Source organism: Periplaneta americana, chromosome 12 (assembly GCF_040183065.1).
Source record: "Periplaneta americana isolate PAMFEO1 chromosome 12, P.americana_PAMFEO1_priV1, whole genome shotgun sequence".
Classification (NCBI taxonomy): domain Eukaryota; kingdom Metazoa; phylum Arthropoda; class Insecta; order Blattodea; family Blattidae; genus Periplaneta; species Periplaneta americana.
The window spans coordinates 12,767,060-12,786,827 of NC_091128.1; the positions used below are offsets into that span (position 1 = coordinate 12,767,060).

The following is a 19,768-nucleotide window of genomic DNA, read 5'->3' on the forward strand; positions in this document are numbered from 1 at the left end:
CCCCTTCACATCTCCGACCAGCAGCGAGATACTGTAAATGATAATATTCTGGCTGATGAAAAGTGTATGAAGTCACTTGTAAAGTACTAGTACAGCCTTTCTGATTTGAGTAGCGAATATGATAAGATAACGATAATATTATTAATAGCGATAACGAAGGAAATAATAATGATAATCTGCAAATATTATGTTTAAACACAATAAAATTATGCTAAAGTAAATACTTCATGAAGTCTCTTAAGAAATTTTATTTTATATTTTAAATTAAATAATTCTATTCTTGCAATCGAAGACTAACGATTATTCACGTATAGTTCAGTGTTGGAAACCATTCTAATTTCACTGTGACGAGTTCGTATAGTCAATAAAGAAATTAGTTTAAATAATTTTAGTATAATCGTAATCTGAATCGGAAATAAAAAATTAAGTAATTATGTCGGGTATAGGATCACCTAATCCTATATTTTAGTGTCGGAAACAATAGACAAGTTATTTTCATGCAGCCAACTACTCATTGTTAAAACAGCGAATGAAATCACGATAGACAATATAGGATTGCAGAATTTGTTTTATTAATTAATTATGATAATCATATTAAGTAATTAATGTTTTAGTAGTTTTGTCACGGCGAATATCGTATAAACACAAATATTTACGCAATGACTAATACTTATATTTCTTGTTTTGTTGCGATCTTCATAATGATTGTGCGGCTATGAAAGTATTGCAAACGCAAATACACATTTGCTTATTTATTTCGTGTTTTAGTATTAATTCTAAAATAATCATAATCAGCATAATCATCCTGATAAGTATTAGGCCATGTGGCCTGTTACAGTCTTGTTTTCTGTCCATCTCTTTTGAGGTCTGCCATGCATCCTTTTCTCTTCGGTCGATAATTTAAAATTACCTTTGTAAATCTTTTGTAGCTCATTAATTCTAAAATAATTTAACTTATGGGAATCAAATGCTGTAATTATGTGCAATCATGAGAAGAACAGCTGAAAATATGTATTGTCCTCGAAACCTTGCGGAACAAATTCGTGTGAATACGATTCAAAAACTGCTCTACTCTTCGGAACTGTCGTAGTAGTTTACGTTTTACACGCATTCATAGATTTTCATCATTGTGTGAACTGTCGCATTTTCGGGATCCACAAACTAATGTTCATGAATGATGACAGAATGCGTATAAGTTCCATTTGTAATTTGGTCTGTTTTTGCATATGACGCCCATTCATTATGTGGCTCCCTGGCAAAATCAGATCGGCAATTATTTTTTCCAAAGTTTCCCTTCTTCTGTTAGGCAATTCACGCGATTGTTTCAGTAAAAGAACTTACTTTTGTCTGTTTCTACCATATACTTTGTTTGGCCATTTACGTCAATGCTTCTTATTTCATCCGGAAATTCCTCTAGTCAAGATTTATATTCTTCGCGCAGAAAATTGCACCAATCCACAGTTGTGCGCTCATCCAGAATTTTTGTTTTATGTCAAATTCAATATTGAGACGTCATGTGACCAACAATATAGTAATAATAATACCAAGATCTATTTCAACAAAGAATGACTTTCGGCGAAGACACTTTCTCGGAAACCACACTGTTCACATGCGCACCTATTCCCGTCGATACCTTGTTATAAGTGTGCAAATAGCACGGATTGTTAAAAAAATTCACACAACCTGATATTTTTCATTAAGTAATTGATATTTAAAGTGCAAACCACTATAATGCCAGGTGATTTTCTTGAATTTGCAGCGGTAACGAAGTTAATGTCCAAGTTTCTCTCATTATAGCATTATCATAGAGAATTTCGTTTTGTGCCACAATTTCTATTACATCTCTTACTCTTCCACCTACACTTGTAATAATTTAAACACTTACCTCGTGTAACTACTAGCAACTGTTCTATACGAAATGTATTTACATATTCATTAGTCAAGAATGAAGACCATATTTTTTTTAAACGATTATGGATTCGTATAAAAAACCTCATTAATTATTGAAATTTCAAATATAAAGATGTTAAACAAACCAGAAATATATTAGGCAGTGTGTAAATATTTGCTTTTTTACTACTACTTTGCTTTTTTGCTACTAACAATGTCGTGATAAAATTATATAAAAGCTTACTTATTTAACTTATATGATTAAAATATAATTAATTATAAAATAATCTGTTGTTTCCATCTATATTGTCTATCCTGATTTCATTCCCTGTTTGAACTATCTCACTTGTAAATCTGCGAAAATAACTCATGTATAGCAGACGACGCTAAAATACAGCAATACTTTATATTGTTGCTTTTCTCTTAATCAAATATAGTTTATATTAAGCCTGTAATACAACGGCATGTTTTCGTTTCCTTCACTTCCATGTATATTCGTGCAAATTTGAATTTCTAATACTATTCCTGCTAATAAATATATACACTATAGGCCTGTTATAGGTTAGGCTACACCTTGTAATTGCACAATAATAATAATAATAATAATAATAATAATAATAATAATAATAATAATAATATAAAGCAATCTTAAATTTAATATACCTAACCTATCTCTCTGGCACACTTTTCAATAACTGGTGTTCTGAACAGGTCCGTCACCACTTGCACGTGAATTAGAGCTTGCTAGCAGAGGAGTGACCGTTTTATAAAAAGAGTCAAATATATATAGGGAGCGTACAAAACACTAACATTCATTTTTAATACATTTATATTGTATTTTTGATTTAGAACAATCACCCTTCTTTCATTCGCTGATTTAAGGATTACTGTTGATCACTGTAGCCTACTACAGGTGCACTGAGTGCTTGCAAAATATCTTCGTCAGTTTTGATAAGGGGAAAAAAATTCTTTCAACAATAAAAAAATATTCGACTGGAAGAAACTTATCCAAAATCCAAGAAAAGACAATAATGGCATCAAGGTCCAACTTTATTATTCGTTTTCTTGACATAGGATTGCTTCCTCTTAACAAATAATATTGCGATTTCTATGGCAGTATGAACGTAACATGAAGATTATTCTCGTAAACAGTAAAACACATGCACAATGTTAAACGTTTATTAAAACAAAGGTAACTTAATTATTTTATTTATTTCGAAAAAAATAGAATATACTAAGAAATAATAATTCCCATATTAATGAAAACAAATCCTCTTTCTTTGTATAATCTATAATAAAATCACCAAAGGAGCGAAGTAAAATATCTGAAAATGAATACTTAATTCTTCATGTTACGTTCTCGAAGATATAATTCAATTATATTCAGTGGTTGAATTGGACCGATATTGTACACCGGTTGTAAGATGCAAAATGTATACCATCGATAACATTTTAAAATGGGCTCTTATTTATTTGAAGTAATCACACATTAACTACGCGATGCCAAATAGCATACACTCTCTTTTCTTGCACGTTTGAATTTATTATACTTTACAGTACTCTGAGCACTTCACCCCACGTGGTTTATCCATTTATTCATCACAACGATCTACATGCACTTTCATTTCTGATCTGCATTCACGTAGATTGAACGCTCTAATTTGCTTTTGTAGTATTCTAAATATGCCCGCAGTGATGGCAGATTTGAGGAAATTTCCTCAAACTAGGAAACTTCTATAAAGAAGAGGGAAATTTTGAGGATTTGAAGAAAATGGTAGACTTTTTAGGAATTTTTTGGTTTTCTTTTGGAACCATGCAAGAAATGTGCAATGAAAACTGTAGATTGTAATATGTTAAATGTTTTATGTATAATAATAATAATCCGTGGTGCTACAGCCCGTGAAGGGCCTAGACCGACCAGCCGGCTGCTGGCCTCACGCCCACATGCCGAAGCAGAGGTGGACGATCATCCAACCAGAATGGAGGTATCGTGTGGTTAGCACGATGATCCCCCCAGCCGTTATAGCTGGTATTCGCAACCGAATTTCGCTACCTATCGTAGCTCCCCAAGTGCATCACGATGCTGGGTGGGCACCGGTCCCAAAATGTTTTATGTATACGTGTTGTAAATACTCATGAGCAATTAGTAACTTGAATTAAATTATATTAATCAATTAAAGAAAACGTCAAGTTACTATTGGAAATACTGCTTACTTGTTAGTTATTTCTTTTTGCGTTTCAAAAGAAGAGGGTTAAATCGATGCACAATTCCTAAAATAAAAGAAAGTTATCAATTTTCCAAATTAGTAAGTGAATAGAACATCTACGTTCTACAGTATTAAAATAATTTTGAGGTATGTAGATACATGAAGTGAAAATTATATTATATTTTTTAAAGAAAGTATTTATTTTATTTATACAATTGTTATATTTATTTTGCAAGAGAAATAACATTACAAATATAGCACATAGAATCGTGAAGTTATAATTGATTATTACTAACAACCTAATTCCTCCTAGCGGATGTTCTTATGGACAATACTTTAAATCACTGCTTTCGAACATAAAAAGTGAGTCCATTAAACATATTACGGATTAAAATGGTACTATGTAGGATACTGCAACAACAGTTTTATTTGCTGTGTGTGGTGCAATAAAAATTTGTGCTTTTATCACAGCAAGAACAATTCACAAAAAGAAAGAAAGACGAACCTGTGTCGGTGGGCTTTATAATGTATTTGTGCACTTATTGTAAAATATACTGTTTTACGTTCAATTTGTGAGGCAATTAAACATACCTTACCAATTTATTGTACTGTGAGTTTATTTAATTCCATGAAATCAGTCCATATGTTCTTTGTAATGATACACCTATTTAACTCCATTAGATTCACATACATCCAGAGCGATATTCGGAACATAGTTTTAATAGCTTGCATATTACTTTCGAAAATTTTTGTGGCACAAAATCTTGTACTAATAAGACCTATCAGTGTGCAAAATTTGAAGATACTACGCAACCTTCCAGTGTTGACCGTTCCCTTGCTAGACTGAATAGGGATCATTCAAATGTCTCTCGTGGTAAGATGCGCAGTTTTGCATGAAAATGACTCATACCACTGTTTTTGTAATGTTGTTGTTGTTTAGTCAACTGTTCGAAGACAGGTCTGAATATCACAAATGACACCAAGAAGGCACCATTTATGAGGCAACTAGTGACTTATATTAAAGCATATTTTTGTGCTGTTGTAAGCGTTCGAGTCAAGTGCATCCCTTGTAAGATAGGTCTGTGCATACGAAAATAGGTAGTTTACAATGTGACCACTGATTATTTAATGGGAGATATATTGTTTTCCAGAAAATTCGTGTAAAAATAAAAATACTGTAGGCTATCTTCGAATGTTGTTTAATTTGACACTTAAAAATTACCATTAAAAGTTTCACTAGCATATTTCTGAAAATTTTACCACATAGAGCCATTCATAAAAATTAAGCTAATTACAGTAAAATAAATCAGTTCTGTTAGCAATGTATCCTGTAACTATATAAAGTCTTTTTCAGTGTAGCGATTCTTTTAAATTGCTCTAATTTCTGTTGCAACCATGACAGATTCATGATTTTTTAATTTTATTAATAATCGCTTATTGATTTTATAGGAAGTTAAGTTTATGTTCTGATACGTCAAAGCTCTAGTCTTAAATAAATAATGAACACTTTTGTGGTATTATAAAGTAAGCATTGACATGAAATTATAATTTTTATACACAAAAAAGAATATAATATAAAATAATAAATGATATTTCACCAGTAGTTTTTATCTACTATTTACTCATCAGTTACAGTTGTATATGGTTTATACGTAATTCAGGGGGAACAAGAAATATTACGTGCAACTTTGACTTACAAATTCAGCTTCGTTGTTATCTATGCTAATGCAAGTTTTGATCTTTTGAGATATCTAGGTTATTTTTGGTTTTGTAAAATTAACATACTTCAGTCGTACTTTACGCTACTTATTGGAGAATATTAAATTAACGACTTTTCCATGAGATCTATTACTTTCTCATATGTTCGATTAGAAACGTCTTATGATGTGGAACGTAATAAACAAATGTAATACAATTATTGTTAGCAAGATTGTACAAAGCAGCATTGTACTGTACTTGTGTTACTGAAATAACTTATACGTTTATTACGACTGAAGGACTATTATTAAAATCAAAATAATTAATAACACTAGTCTTACTGCCTCCAAAGTTTAATGTTTTTAGAGTATTTCAGCATGCTTAAATCAAATTCAAAGCCAGAAAGTTCCTATCAGTACCATTTTTTCTTATTTTAATTTTCTTATAATGTATTACGACAATTTATAGCGTAATTGTTTAAACGAACTGTAATATTTTAACATATGTGGTTTAGTATGTTAGGATATGAAAACCAAATGAATTCAAACGTGCAGCCTTGGCATTATATTTATTGTGGTAGATAGAAATGTCAGCCACTCCTTGATGAGAGACTCAACTCAACTCAACTCGTCTAGTTCCTCTCACATTTCATTAGTCTATGTTTCATCTGGAAACGAAACGAAATCAGTTTGAAGCTTTATAAGTAGTAGAGTAGAATCTTGAGAATTTTTAGTTCAGTAAGAATGTATTTACCATGTCGCATCGAGGATGTATAAATAATCCAGATCACTTTTGTTATATAACTTATGTGATATATATATATATATATATATATATATATACATATATATACAGTGGGTGATCAAATTATTAGGGACACTTGGTAAAAGTAGGAATTTCATCTTCAAATCCACATACAACACAAGCAATTCGGATTTTCTCAACTGGAAAAGCTTTATTACTCTAAATAGTGTTTTATAAACAATATTATTACATATTTCATTGTGTAATAATGAATATGGAATGAAATAAACAAGAAAACTAATATTTTATCACACATCCCTTTTCAGCAATTACAGCTTTAACTCTATTTGGCATAATAGAAATGCATTGGATACAATTGTTTTTAATTTCTTGGCTGTGATGGCACACATTGATCAGTTTTTCTATTAAAGATAGTTTATTTAAAATAATTTCTGAATGAAATTTCCTCTTCATTAGCTCCCAAATATTTTCAATCTGATTAAGGTCCGGAGAGTTAGCAGGCCAATCCAGAATCCTAATTTTGTTGTCAGACAGGAATTTTGTCACCTTATTTGCCTTGTGACAGGGAGCAGAGTCGTGCATGAACCCAAAATAATCGTCTGGAAACCATTCACGAACTTACGCAAGAAGCCGTTCCTTCATAACCTTTATGTATTGATATTGTCTCATCATTCATTGAACAAAATACAGGTGACCAGTTCCATGACCACTAATCACAGACCACACCATGATGCTGAGAGCATGTTTAACAGTCTTCACAATCCAGTCATTATTGTACTTTTCACATTTACACCTTCTAACAAACAGAGATTTGTCAGAAAGTATCTGTATGATAGATTGATCTGAAAAACACACCTGAAAAAATAAAGTAACAGTACATAAAACACATTTGCACAAAGTAAAATTGTGACTAACAAAGAAATCATGTGAATGACAAACAACTCACTTTTTTCCAATCATCCACAGTCCAACATTGATGCTGCTTTGCCCAAGAGAGACGTTTCTTCACCATGTATGGTTTCAGGAATGGTTTCTTGGTTGGAGTGCGACATGAAAACCCTAACTCTTTGATCCTCCGACGGGTTGTCATAGAAGATATGTTGATTCTAGCATCTCTCATTGGCGCCTTTCTATGTAGAATTATTATTTTATAACGACTGTAAATATACATTTTAAAAATAATTTTCAATTTTTACCGAAGATTGTTAGTATAGCAACTCACAAGGACTCTCAACTAACTTCAACCATTAAATTCTATTTTGTTTTCTGTAAAGGCACCTGTTTTTTTGTGGAAACGTGCGAAAATGTCCAAAAGTAGCGAATTACTTTCTGTGCCGCGGTGCACGCGACTGTGCGCTCTCTGTAATAATTTGTTCTGGTTATTCCTTGGCATTAAGACTTACATGGCTTCCTCTCATGGAATTTATGAATCCAGGTATATTCTTTGGAATAAAACACAAATTTTTAGTCTTTTAATTTTTAGCGTGTACCCCTCGTGACGAGAATATTGTACGAAACAGAAATATAAACATTGGAAATTTATCCCTTGAAGACGTGGAAAAATTCAAATACCTGGGAGCAACAGTAACAAATATAAATGATACTCGGGAGGAAATTAAACACAGAATATATATGGGAAATGCCTGTTATTATTCGGTTGGGAAACTTTTATCGTCCAGTCTGCTGTCAAAAAATCTGAAAGTTAGAATTTATAAAACAGTTATATTACCGGTTGTTCTGTATGGTTGTGAAACTTGGACTCTCACTTTGAGAGAGGAACATAGGTTAAGGGTGTTTGAGAATAAGGTGCTTAGGAAAATATTTGGGCTAAGAGGGATGAAGTTACAGGAGAATGGAGAAAGTTACACAACACAGAACTGCACGCATTGTATTCTTCACCTGACATAATTAGGAACATTAAATCCAGACGTTTGAGATGGGCAGGGCATGTAGCACGTATGGGCGAATCCAGAAATGCATATAGAATGTTAATTGGGAGGCCGGAGGAAAAAGACTTTTAGGGAGGCCGAGACGTAGATGGGAAGATAATATTAAAATGGATTTGAGGGAGGTTTGATATGATGATGGAGACTGGATTGATCTTGCTCAGGATAGGGACCTATGGCGGGCTTATGTGAGAGTGGCAATGAACCTCCGGGTTTCTTAAAAGCCAGTAAGTAAGTATCATAAAGGTATTTTTTAAGTTTAATTTTGAAAATAATTTTCCAGTTTTAACAAGAAATACCGTACAATAAAGATACTAACACAGACTCAACAAGAGAATTTAAGTATTTCATTAAGTGTTATTATTGTGCTGATTCTGATTTTTGTTTTCTTACGCAAACATGCACAATTAACTGAAACTAATCATTTTCAGTCGCGGTACTCTGATCCGGCAACTGTTCGGCGTTTTGTTGAGGAATAGGAAAGCGAATCTCAAAGCTGAAATGTTTAAACATTCAATAAGTGTGTTATCTTTCGAAAATTGTCTACATGAAATCGAACTGAAAATTAAATTTTGCATAGAAACTGTTTTATGGGATATCATGCGCCACAGTGTGAAAATTTTCCATTTTAGCTGAACAAAAATCGATTTTCGGACTACAACAATAATCTCACACAACAGTGAATGATGTTAATAAAATATTGCACCACATTTCGTTTGACATCTGACATCGACTTGTGAACCCAGCGGAAATTTAAAGTTTGTTATCCTTCACGATATAACGCATCGCGCTGCACGTCGATTTTATTGCGTTTTAGATGAAACAGTGCAACTCGAGTGAGATTTAATGGTTTAATAATACATTTTTAATTTATTACACTTTCCCCGGGGCTAAAATATAGAATATAGTTTAAAAACATAAGTTCATTTTGTACTTGGCCTACAAAAAAAATCCCAAATTTCCCCTCTCCGTAAAAACATCATTTGCTCGCGGAAGATTTCATTAAATTATATCAACTCATAAGCTTGTCGCCTGTTACTAAGGAGTGTTTGGTGTGGCGAATACCAATGGAATCAATACTCACACGTTCGTCACTTGCCTTCTTACTAAATAGAACTGATGAACTTTCTGTTAGTTTCGCCAATTTAAGTAACTAACCAAAGAGCTCAGGGCATTCATGTATGCTTCAGATGAAATTAAAACATTATCACACATTGCCGGAACAATGACGTCAATGGTCAATTGTAATTGGGCAATGTTGATAAATATAGAAAATAAGCACATCAACTCAAAATATACTATTTATTTCCTTTTATGTTAAACAGAATATTTTAACATTTGTTTTCACAAGACAATCTTCCTTTACGCTTGCTTTTACGAGTATGATAAACAGTAGGCCTATATTGTAACTCTTATTACGCCCCCAAGATTTGCGTCCCGTTAATGCAAGAGATGAGCGCTAGTAGCTCTAATAGCACTAGTTGTTAGTACACAACATACTGTTTCGTCTGCGAGTGAGGGCATGTTACAAGAAATAATGCAATGAGTGCGGTAGTGTGTGTGCGCGTGCGTGCGTGTGTGTGAAATACGGTGCACTTTCACAGTATTTATACGGGTACAACACTTTCAGCACTTCCTATACACACCACTCTCTCATGCCGCTCGCTGGCACGAACAGTAAACACCTCTTTATCAGCTTAGTATTTACTCAAGGTTACAAAGACCTCAGGGAGAGGGAACGGTGATTCACATTGTTTCCGGACCCAGATTTAACTTGGGAGCGTAATACTTGTTTTCACAACACAAAATTCCATGACACTTCGAACTGCATAATATGTTGAGCACACGACACTCACACTTATTGATTCTACATTTAGTTTTGCAGCGACACCTCTGATAATCCTGTTATAAAATAATTAGGCCCGGACATAGTTGTTATAGGCTATACTGTATTGTAAATTAAAAGTTATTTTTACATTTCATCACTGCTAGTACATTTCAGGAAGAACCTTAAGCACGGTTCACATTTTGTATGGGAACACATGCAGTCGTTCCTTTCCCAACTGGTGGAAATTTGCTTGATGATATTCTCAACATTTAACTGTTTCTTTCTGCGAACATTGTCTAGAATTTTAACGTTCCTGATTGATTTTCTACACTTTGTCATCATTGAGAGTACTGTGAAAATAAAGTGAGATGTATGCAGTATTCAGAGAGCCTGAAACAATCCAGAACTAAAATCAGTATAGCGAAACTTGAATGTAATACAAAATAATTTTGCATCTTTTGTAATGAAATTAAAATGGCAAACATTAAAAAATTTCATCGCATAGTTTATATGTTATGACATTCCGTGTTTCATTTAGACCTTCATCTTCGTTTTCTGACTGATGTTGCTCAGCCTCGCGTAGGATTACTAAACAAAATCTCAATATCCTCTTTTCTATGTACAGTGCGTTTGTAGTTCAGCCGGACAGGAATAAGACTAGAACCTTAAGTCAGGTCACCAGTCCACAGCCCATAGAAAGTCTTATGAGAGCTGTACATTAGTAATTTTGTTATCAAGAATTCCAGCCGATAATAACCACACTCTAGTTGAACATCAAAACATTACTTCTTACGGCGATCGACTAATTCCTATAAATATGACAAAAAATGGCTTTACACGAAAAACACACTTTGTAAAACCCATTTAGACACAAACTAATTGTTACTGGAAATTTACCTAAAAATAAAATATGAAAAATTTGTACCTGAATGGAGAGCACGATTTTTCTTAAACTGAACTGCTGTCCCATAGGGCAATCTGGGATCTGATTTTGCTCCGTCCGTAGGTATACAAAACATTTCTTCAATGTCCCGGTTCGCCCTCTCCACCGAACCCTAACTCTGGTTTACCGTGGACGATTTTTATTTCATTCCGCATAGCGTTTACTTCAGTTAGTACGGACTCTCATCCGTTGTCGGAGTGCAAGATTACAGGAGCTCCAAAAGTTGTGTAAGTATCAATCAGGTTGATAGCTACTTCTGCACGTTTACTTTTTAGAGATTTTAAAACAACAAATTTAATCAAATGATCTTTTTAAACCACTATAAATTGAATGCCATTGTATCGACCAGATCGACCTGCGCACGGGGATTAAAAGCTGAATGCGGAATAGGTTTGGTTACTGTCCTTTTTTAAATTACTTGACTTCTTCTGGCAGTGCACACAAAGACCTAAGTAAATCATGATGTTGCGATACTTTTTCTTCACTTCTGATGCCATTCTGTTTCTTCTTCCATGGCCTACTGACGAATGTATTGTATGAAGAATATCAAACAATTCATCATTTGTTACATAATGAAGTACATTGTCCAATCCTTATAAGTCTCTTTCTTCAATTCATTGTTACGACTTAATATTTCCGTATCCTTCTATAATTTTTTATTCTCTTTGCACCAAAAGTTTTCAAAGTTTCCTTAGATTGTTTACAACAGAGGTTCTCAACAATTCAGAGACCCCGGCTCGGTAAATTCTTTTTCTATAAGACGATGGCCGGTCTTAATAAATCTCCTCATAAATAACTTTCCATTTGTTTTAAAGTTCATAAATTTAACTAACACAAGTATTCATAATTAAGTATGACGTACTTAATCTTAAGACATAGAGTACCAGTGATTGACAGTTGGGAAATAATTTTCTTTTCCATTTGTAGTGAATTTCGTTTATGCTTGAAGAACTCGATGGGCTTTAACTGAATCGGAGTGTTTTGTGTCGAGATCTCGAAAAAGATGCGATACCTTCAGCTTCATTGAGATCGTGGCAATTGGTCAGTGTCAGGAGATTGTGCGAACCAAATTTTAAGTAGTTATCCACGTACTTATGAGTGAAAGCAGACTTTTCCCTGTATGTGCTGGTATTTTTTTCCTCTTTTCGCCTATCCTGGAGATCGCTCTGTGGACTTGGGATGGATGAGGGCCATCTCGATTATTGGGCCTGCATAGCAGAATCGTTACGTCATACACACAGGCCATGCTCAGCATGCCATTTCTCTTGGGTATAATTAATTGTAGTGCTTGACGTTATTTACTCTAGTTAATAGTAAATTACATTAACAAGACAGTAATCAACATAATTATTATTTTATCTACTACTATTACTACTCACTACTACTACTACTATTATTATTATTATTACTATTATTCCTACGTACTGCTAAGACTTCCTACTGTCAGTACAGAAGAACGACAGGTAAGGCAGAAAACTGACAGGAATGCGCAGTTCTCTAAAGAAGTAGAAGCAGTAAAGTTATTCGTGAGATGTCATTTAAAACACACTGTTACCTCTTTTTATGTGAAAGTCTGCAATTTTCTTCTTGTTCCTGAAGCACTGGCAATACTATCTTGTTTCATTGTAGAATAATTAATCAACAAAATATTGGCCAATACAGTTGTGGCTCTAGAAGCTAGCATATTTGTAGAATGTCCGCAATGAAACACAGTAAAGTCACCACTATTACCAACACTTTCATATTGTTCACGCATTCATGTTTTTAAGAGATGCCTTTGATTTGTTGCATTAATGAAGTCGCTCTCTTATTTACCCGAAATTAAACACTGGAACACATTATATGCAAGTACAGTCACATTTTTTGTTACGAATTTTGTGGGCCATGTGACTTTTCCTCTGTCTATTATTCTTCAATAGTTATTCTACTGTATCACTGGAATATTCTATTGTCTGACACTGCATAAAACATATCGTTTCTACAACAGAGACAATGTAGTTTCTCCCACTCACCTGTCTGTATAATCCGAAACATGCCTCTAAAAAAAAACAATAATTCCGAGAAATGTAACTGTTAATTTAATGTACAGTATTTGTTTTTTGTTTTTTTTTTTTTAACGTTTGGAGAGCCACTTTTCTTTTGTGAAAATCTCGCTGCATAAGCAAAGTTTCGTCTTTCTACTGAAGTTGATTATAGTATTTACTTTAGGGTACGTGCAAGATGGAGCCAGCTACCGGCGTGGCTCAGTCGGTTAAGGCGCTTGCCTGCCGGTCTGAAGTTACGCTAATGCCAGGTAATCTATGGCGAATCCTCGGCCTCATCTCGCCAAATACCATCTCGCTATCACCAATCTCATCGACGCTAAATAACCTAGAAGTTGATATAGCGTCGTTAAATAACCAACTAAAAAAAAAAGAGACGAACCCTGGTTTGTAGTTGGTAGCCTGAATGGTTACCTAGTCGGAAGGAATGCCCGAACGTTAAGCAATGGAGACGTGCAAGAAGAGACCTGGTCGATCGACTGCTACGAAGTCTGTTAGCCCGTTGGTAGCTGGTAGCATGAAACACCTCATTTTTCCAGCTACCAGCGACCTACAGTAAATGCTTTTACTGCGCATGCGTCCTGCGAGTTTGTAGATCTTTCCCACGTCCTAAACACCTCCTGCTCTCAATTTCTACGCGCATAAGGAATTGTGAAAGATAATTTCAAATAATAATAATAATAATAATAATAATAATAATAATATTATTATTATTATTATTATTATTATTATTATTATTATTATTATTATTGCCATAAAAATACAATATAGAGAAATAGTAAATTTAAAAATTTCTAGCACTTCCCTACAAGAGAGTGTTCTCGTGCTCAAGGGAGGATTCAATACATAATATGTACAAGCATAAATTACAATATAATATCTAAAAATGAATCATTACTAATAACAAATTGCTTACATACATTTTTAAATTTCAAACTATTGAAGGTAAATAGTTTTGCGCATTTCTTTAATAATTTGTTATAAATCTAGGACAGATATTAGTACTATGGTTGAAAGCAGTGCTCTTTAAACACTTCAGTTTCAACAAATGTATTGTATCCATACCTCTGATTTTGTTTTTGTGAGTATATGATCTGAAATATGTCTGATTTTTAGGTAACTTATAAAATTTAATAATGCATTGATATAAATTTGATGTAGCCTATATTTTAAAGACTTCAATTCTGAAAACAATTTTTTCGGTAGGATAATCAATGTTTACAATTAATTTTGGAATCAGGCTCAATCCGACCAACAAATCCCATATCTTATTGTGAAAGTGTGAGATGAAGTAAGAGTTGAAATGCCTACTAATAAAGGTAAAGCTAGCCACTTCACATGCCATAAAGGCATTTGGGGGTATGAAGGTAGAGCCCCATACTTTCTTCATCTCGGTACTAGAATGAGGTTGTGTGAAATGCATACCAAAAATAAGTAACATTGTAAATGAATAATTGATATTTTACAGAAAGTGACGATTTTAGAAACAATACAATTACCGGTATTCACCTTTTGGCAATTAATAAGCTTACATATTATTTTATCAATGCTCTGTGTCTATCAGAATGAACTATATGGGACCTGATGAAAGGATTTTATTATGATGCTTTCCAGAAAAGTGGAATTATTTACGTAGTTATTTTAATACTGAAAATAGCCAAACATCTAAGGTACGTTTAGGAGAACCTGAAGACCAAAACAATCCATCCTGGCACTTTTACAAATTATTATTTTTTAAAGACAATTTTGAAAAAGGAGATTAAGTTCAGCCACATTGACTGGCAGGCGCAAACAAGCTTCGTTCTGATCGTTCAGACTTTCTGCCCAGCCTGCAGCTAGCTTAAGAGCGACCAACACGGTAACCAGCCAGGCTCCGTCTTGTACATCCCGACTTTCTGCCCATCGACCAACTAGGTTACGAGCGACCAACTCGGTAACCAACCAGGCTCAGTCTTGTACATACCCTAACATCCTACAGACAGTTCAAGGAAAGCCTTGCAAAACAAACAAAATTCACACAACTATCAAAAGAACTGCTTAATGCGAAAAAGATAGCGCAGGAAAATTACCTAAATAAACTTTTCAAAGGTGAACAAAACGGGTGGGGGGAATTTTATAAATATGTGAAGAGACGACGCAAGGAAAACTATTCGAGCCTCCCCCTAAAAAATGACCGCAATCAATTTATCTTACAGGACAGCGAAAAAGCAGAAAAATTAAATTCCTATTATGCCACTCTTTTTGGGAAGAGGACAATAGTACCACACTCAGCTTCTGTGGAAAATACGGGTCAGTTTTCTATCATGCCTGGGGACGTAAGGAGAAGGATCTCTAAATTGAAAACTCATAAATCAGTAGGACCTGATGGTATCGCCGGAGACGTACTAAAATTCGGAGGGGAAGCCATGATTCCCTATCTAGTGCGTATATTTGAAATATCAATTAACAATGGTACTGTCCCGCGAGATTGGAAAGGTGCAATAGTGGTGCCAATTTATAAGTCAGGGTCTCGCTCAGATACAAAAAATTACAGACCGGTCAGCCTCACCTCTGTGGTTTGCAAACACATGGAACACTTGATTTCAGCTTATCTAAGGCAGCATTGGGATGACTCAAATTGGTTACATAACTGTCAGCATGGATTTCGGGGGGGGGCTATTCATGTGAGAGTCAATTAGTAACGGTATGTCAGGATTTAGAAGACAGAATAGATTCCAGTAGCCAAGTAGATGCAGTGATTATTGACTTTTCACGCGCATTCGATGTAGTTCCACACGATATATAGTTGCTTAAACTACAATCAACGGGGATTGACTTCAGAGTGCTCCAGTGGATCAAGGAATTTTTAACTTGTCGCTCTCACAGAATACGGGTAGGGGAGGAATTATCGAACCCAATTGAAATTACTTCCGGAGTCCCACAGGGGAGTGTCTTGGGGCCTCTTCTATTCCTGGCTTTTGTAAATGATCTGCCAGTTAATATCTTGTCTAGGGTTCGCTTATTCGCGGATGATTGTATGGTATATAGGGAAATAAATAGTTATGAAGATACTACTCTTCTTCAGAATGACCTCAATAGAATAAACGGTTGGGCAATAGCCAACAAAATGAAAATAAATTCTCTAAAGAGCAAAGCCATCAGCTTTACAAGGAAAAGAAATAAAATAGTCGCATCGTATACATTAGGGGAAGTTAACAAATGTAAATACCTCGGAATAACATTTAGCAGCTATCTCGGGTGGGGGGAACACGTTACAGACACAGCGGGAAAAGCATGGAGAGCGTTACACTTTGTGATGAGGGTACTAAGAAAAGGCTCTGATAAATCCAAAGAGATTGCATATAAATCACTAGTACGTCCAGTAATGGAATATGGTGCTGCATGTAGGGATCCTTACAGATTAGAACATATTAAGACACCGGAAAAGATTAAAAAAACGGGCTCCTAAGTGTTGTCGGAAAAATTCACCATTAAAATGGGACACACTCACGGACAGGAGAACGCGAATTCGATTATGCGCACTGTTCAAAACATACAGAGGTGAGCTTGCCTGGAGAGAAATAAAAAAATAGGTTGGAGCCGCCAAATTACTCTTCAAGGAATGACCACTCATATAAATTGAGGGAAATAAGGCAGAGGACGTTTTTTCCGTGGTTTCCCTTGAGCAATAGACAAATGTCGGGATGAGCCCTAAAAGAAATGGGCCACGGACCACTTCCCTTCGCCCACTCTTTCTCTTCTACTATCACAAAGAACTTGCTAATTTCTTAGATAACAACCTTGAATTATGATAATAGGGGAACATAAATATATTGTAAGTTCACAGGGCTAACGGCTTCGAAGCTGGGTACCTGGTTCTAATGAAGTGGACTGGTAGCAATCTAAACATGGGGGCATGAGATAGTTACTCTGCCTGCCATCACTTCACTAAATCCCCAAGGTAAAAAAAAAAAAAATAGAGGACGGACACTGGAAAGTTTTCTTTTCTCAATCGTACTATCAGGGACTGGAATGATTTACCTGCAGACTTACTAAAGGCTTTACCAACAACCAAAAATGTATTTAGAAATAGACTTAAGGACTTACTAATAGACGGTAATTATACACAGAATCTAAAGGGTGTAAATGATATTTTGTTATTGAAGTGTTGTATCAGTGAAGAATTACGTTGTGTCAGTGAATTGTGTTGTGTAAGTGAAACGTGTTCCTGTCAGTGAAGCTTTATAGTTTATAGTAGCAGTGCAAAGTATTTGAACAGTGAAATGTTTTTGAAGTGTTAGTGAAATCAGGATAGAATCAGTGAAATGTGTTGTAGTTCCAGTGCAGTGAGTGAGTTGACAGCGAAATGAGTGTAATGTTCAAAGGTACTTGTGCAGATATGAACATATCATACTCGTGCGTTTTAGTTCGAACTTAGGTTTAAGATACAAATTTGATTTATTTAAAATGTTATTTTAAGTGAACGTTTCATTTAATTTAGGATATTCCCTGTTGTTGTTATTATTATTATTATTATTATTATTATTATTATTATTATTATTATTATTATTATTGGTATTAATTATTAGTATTATTATTAATTGTATTTTTAATTTTAAGTATATTATTGTCATTATTGTGTGTAATTAGTTACCACTGCCACCGGGTGTATACCCATTGCAGTGTGAATAAATACATACATACATGACAATTATGGGCCAAGTTTTGTGTTTTACACACACACACGCACATACACACACGCACACGCACACATACACCTATATGTACTTCTATATACATAGGTAATCATATTAGGGGAGTTATGCCTAAAATGACATACTTGGGTAAAATGACATACTATGTGTTTTGTGAAAACACTGTAAGCTGAGTTTGAATTTACAGCTCTAAAGTGCACAGAAGCTGGAAACAGTGGTTACATCCAAGTTTTAGCAAGCGAAGGCGCTTTTTGGTGAAGCAGGTGCAACTAAAGGAAAAAGTGCAAGACGATATAATATTGTTGAGGTATGTTATGTATTTTTTGTTCTTTTAAGCTTCAGATATTAGTGAAATAATGTTCATGACTGAAAACATGAGTATTTCCCTCTATAAAAAGCATTACAATATCCAAATTCATAAAAAGGTTAAGTCGTTCTAACACTACTTCTTATTCTTCTTCATTCCGGGTAAAATGACATACCACCTACTTGGCTAAAATGACATACTGTGTCATTTTACCGAAGTGCATGTTTGTGACTGGAAATCAGAAGCCTTATATTATGGGCGATAGCGATTTGCAAAATTGGTGTCAAATTTGTTTACAATGGCTGATTAGTGATTACTTCTGTGAAATTATGTAATAAATAGTGGCATCTCTCTCATTGCTCGACTGAATTTTTCGTAAAGCTAACTGATTTTAAAATAGGTGAGATGGGGATTTCTTTAAAATATATAAAACCCTAAACTTTCTAAACTAAATATATTTTCAATATTTATATGCACTGAATTTTTTCACTCTGATTTATCCTCTTATGAATGAGCTAGGCTTGGCGAGTCTGAAGTTTACTTGCACCTACTTCACTAAAAAGCGCTTTTGTGGAAAACATTGTAAGATGAGTTTGGATTTACAGCTTTATAGTGCACAGAAGTTGGCAACAGTGATTACACGTCATGTTAGCCTTCCCTCGTCACTGCACCCACCGACTCCAGCCACTTGATGTCTCTTTCTTCGGGCCTTTGAAAACATATGATCAGGCCGTTACAAAGTGGCTGAAGAACCATCCTGGATGGGTGATTACACAGTTTCAAAATCCGGACTTATTTTCTGAAGTCTATGGAAAAGCTACAACCATCACCAATGCATTGGGTGGATTTTCTTCAACAGGAATTTGTCCACTCAATTCGGACATATTTCCTGATCACTTATTTAGTCCTGCAGCGCCCACAGACAGACCTCTAATGAATCCAGTCCCTACAGACGGGCCAAAGGGTGCAACACAGAAGAGCAGTTCAACAACAAGAAATGCAAAAGAACATATGATATAGCCATCACCACAAACTGCACTAAGCGTCACAAACGAGGCCTTCAGCTCATGTGACACAGCAAGAGATCTCCCCGATTCACTCTGGCACTAGATCTGTGGCGAGAAGAAAGAGAACACATGAAGGGTCCCAAATCGAGTATCTCTTTTCTTAACCAATTAAAATTAAAGGAAGCTGAAAGAAGAGCTGTAGAAGAAAGGCGTTCAGCAAACAGAGGAAAAACACAGCTTCAGTTTGATCTTAGCAAAGGAGACCAAGATGAAGAGAATGACTTCGATGGTGATGTTGAGAACGATGCACCTTGTCTGTACTGCAATGAATTTTACAGCCAATATAAACCAGAAGAAACATGGCTACAGTGTAAGAAATGTTTCTCGTGGGCACACAATGAATGTGCAAGTGTATCCTAACTATGTAAAAATTAACTTAAG

The 19,768-nt window shown here is 34.7% G+C and overlaps 1 protein-coding gene across 1 annotated transcript in view; it reads left to right on the forward strand.

Annotated features, from left to right (window-relative positions):
* LOC138710180 (beta-1,3-galactosyltransferase 1-like) overlaps positions 1-19,768 on the forward strand; it is a 272,585-nt gene that overhangs the window by 232 nt on the left and 252,585 nt on the right. The gene's annotated exons all lie outside the window — the stretch shown is intronic.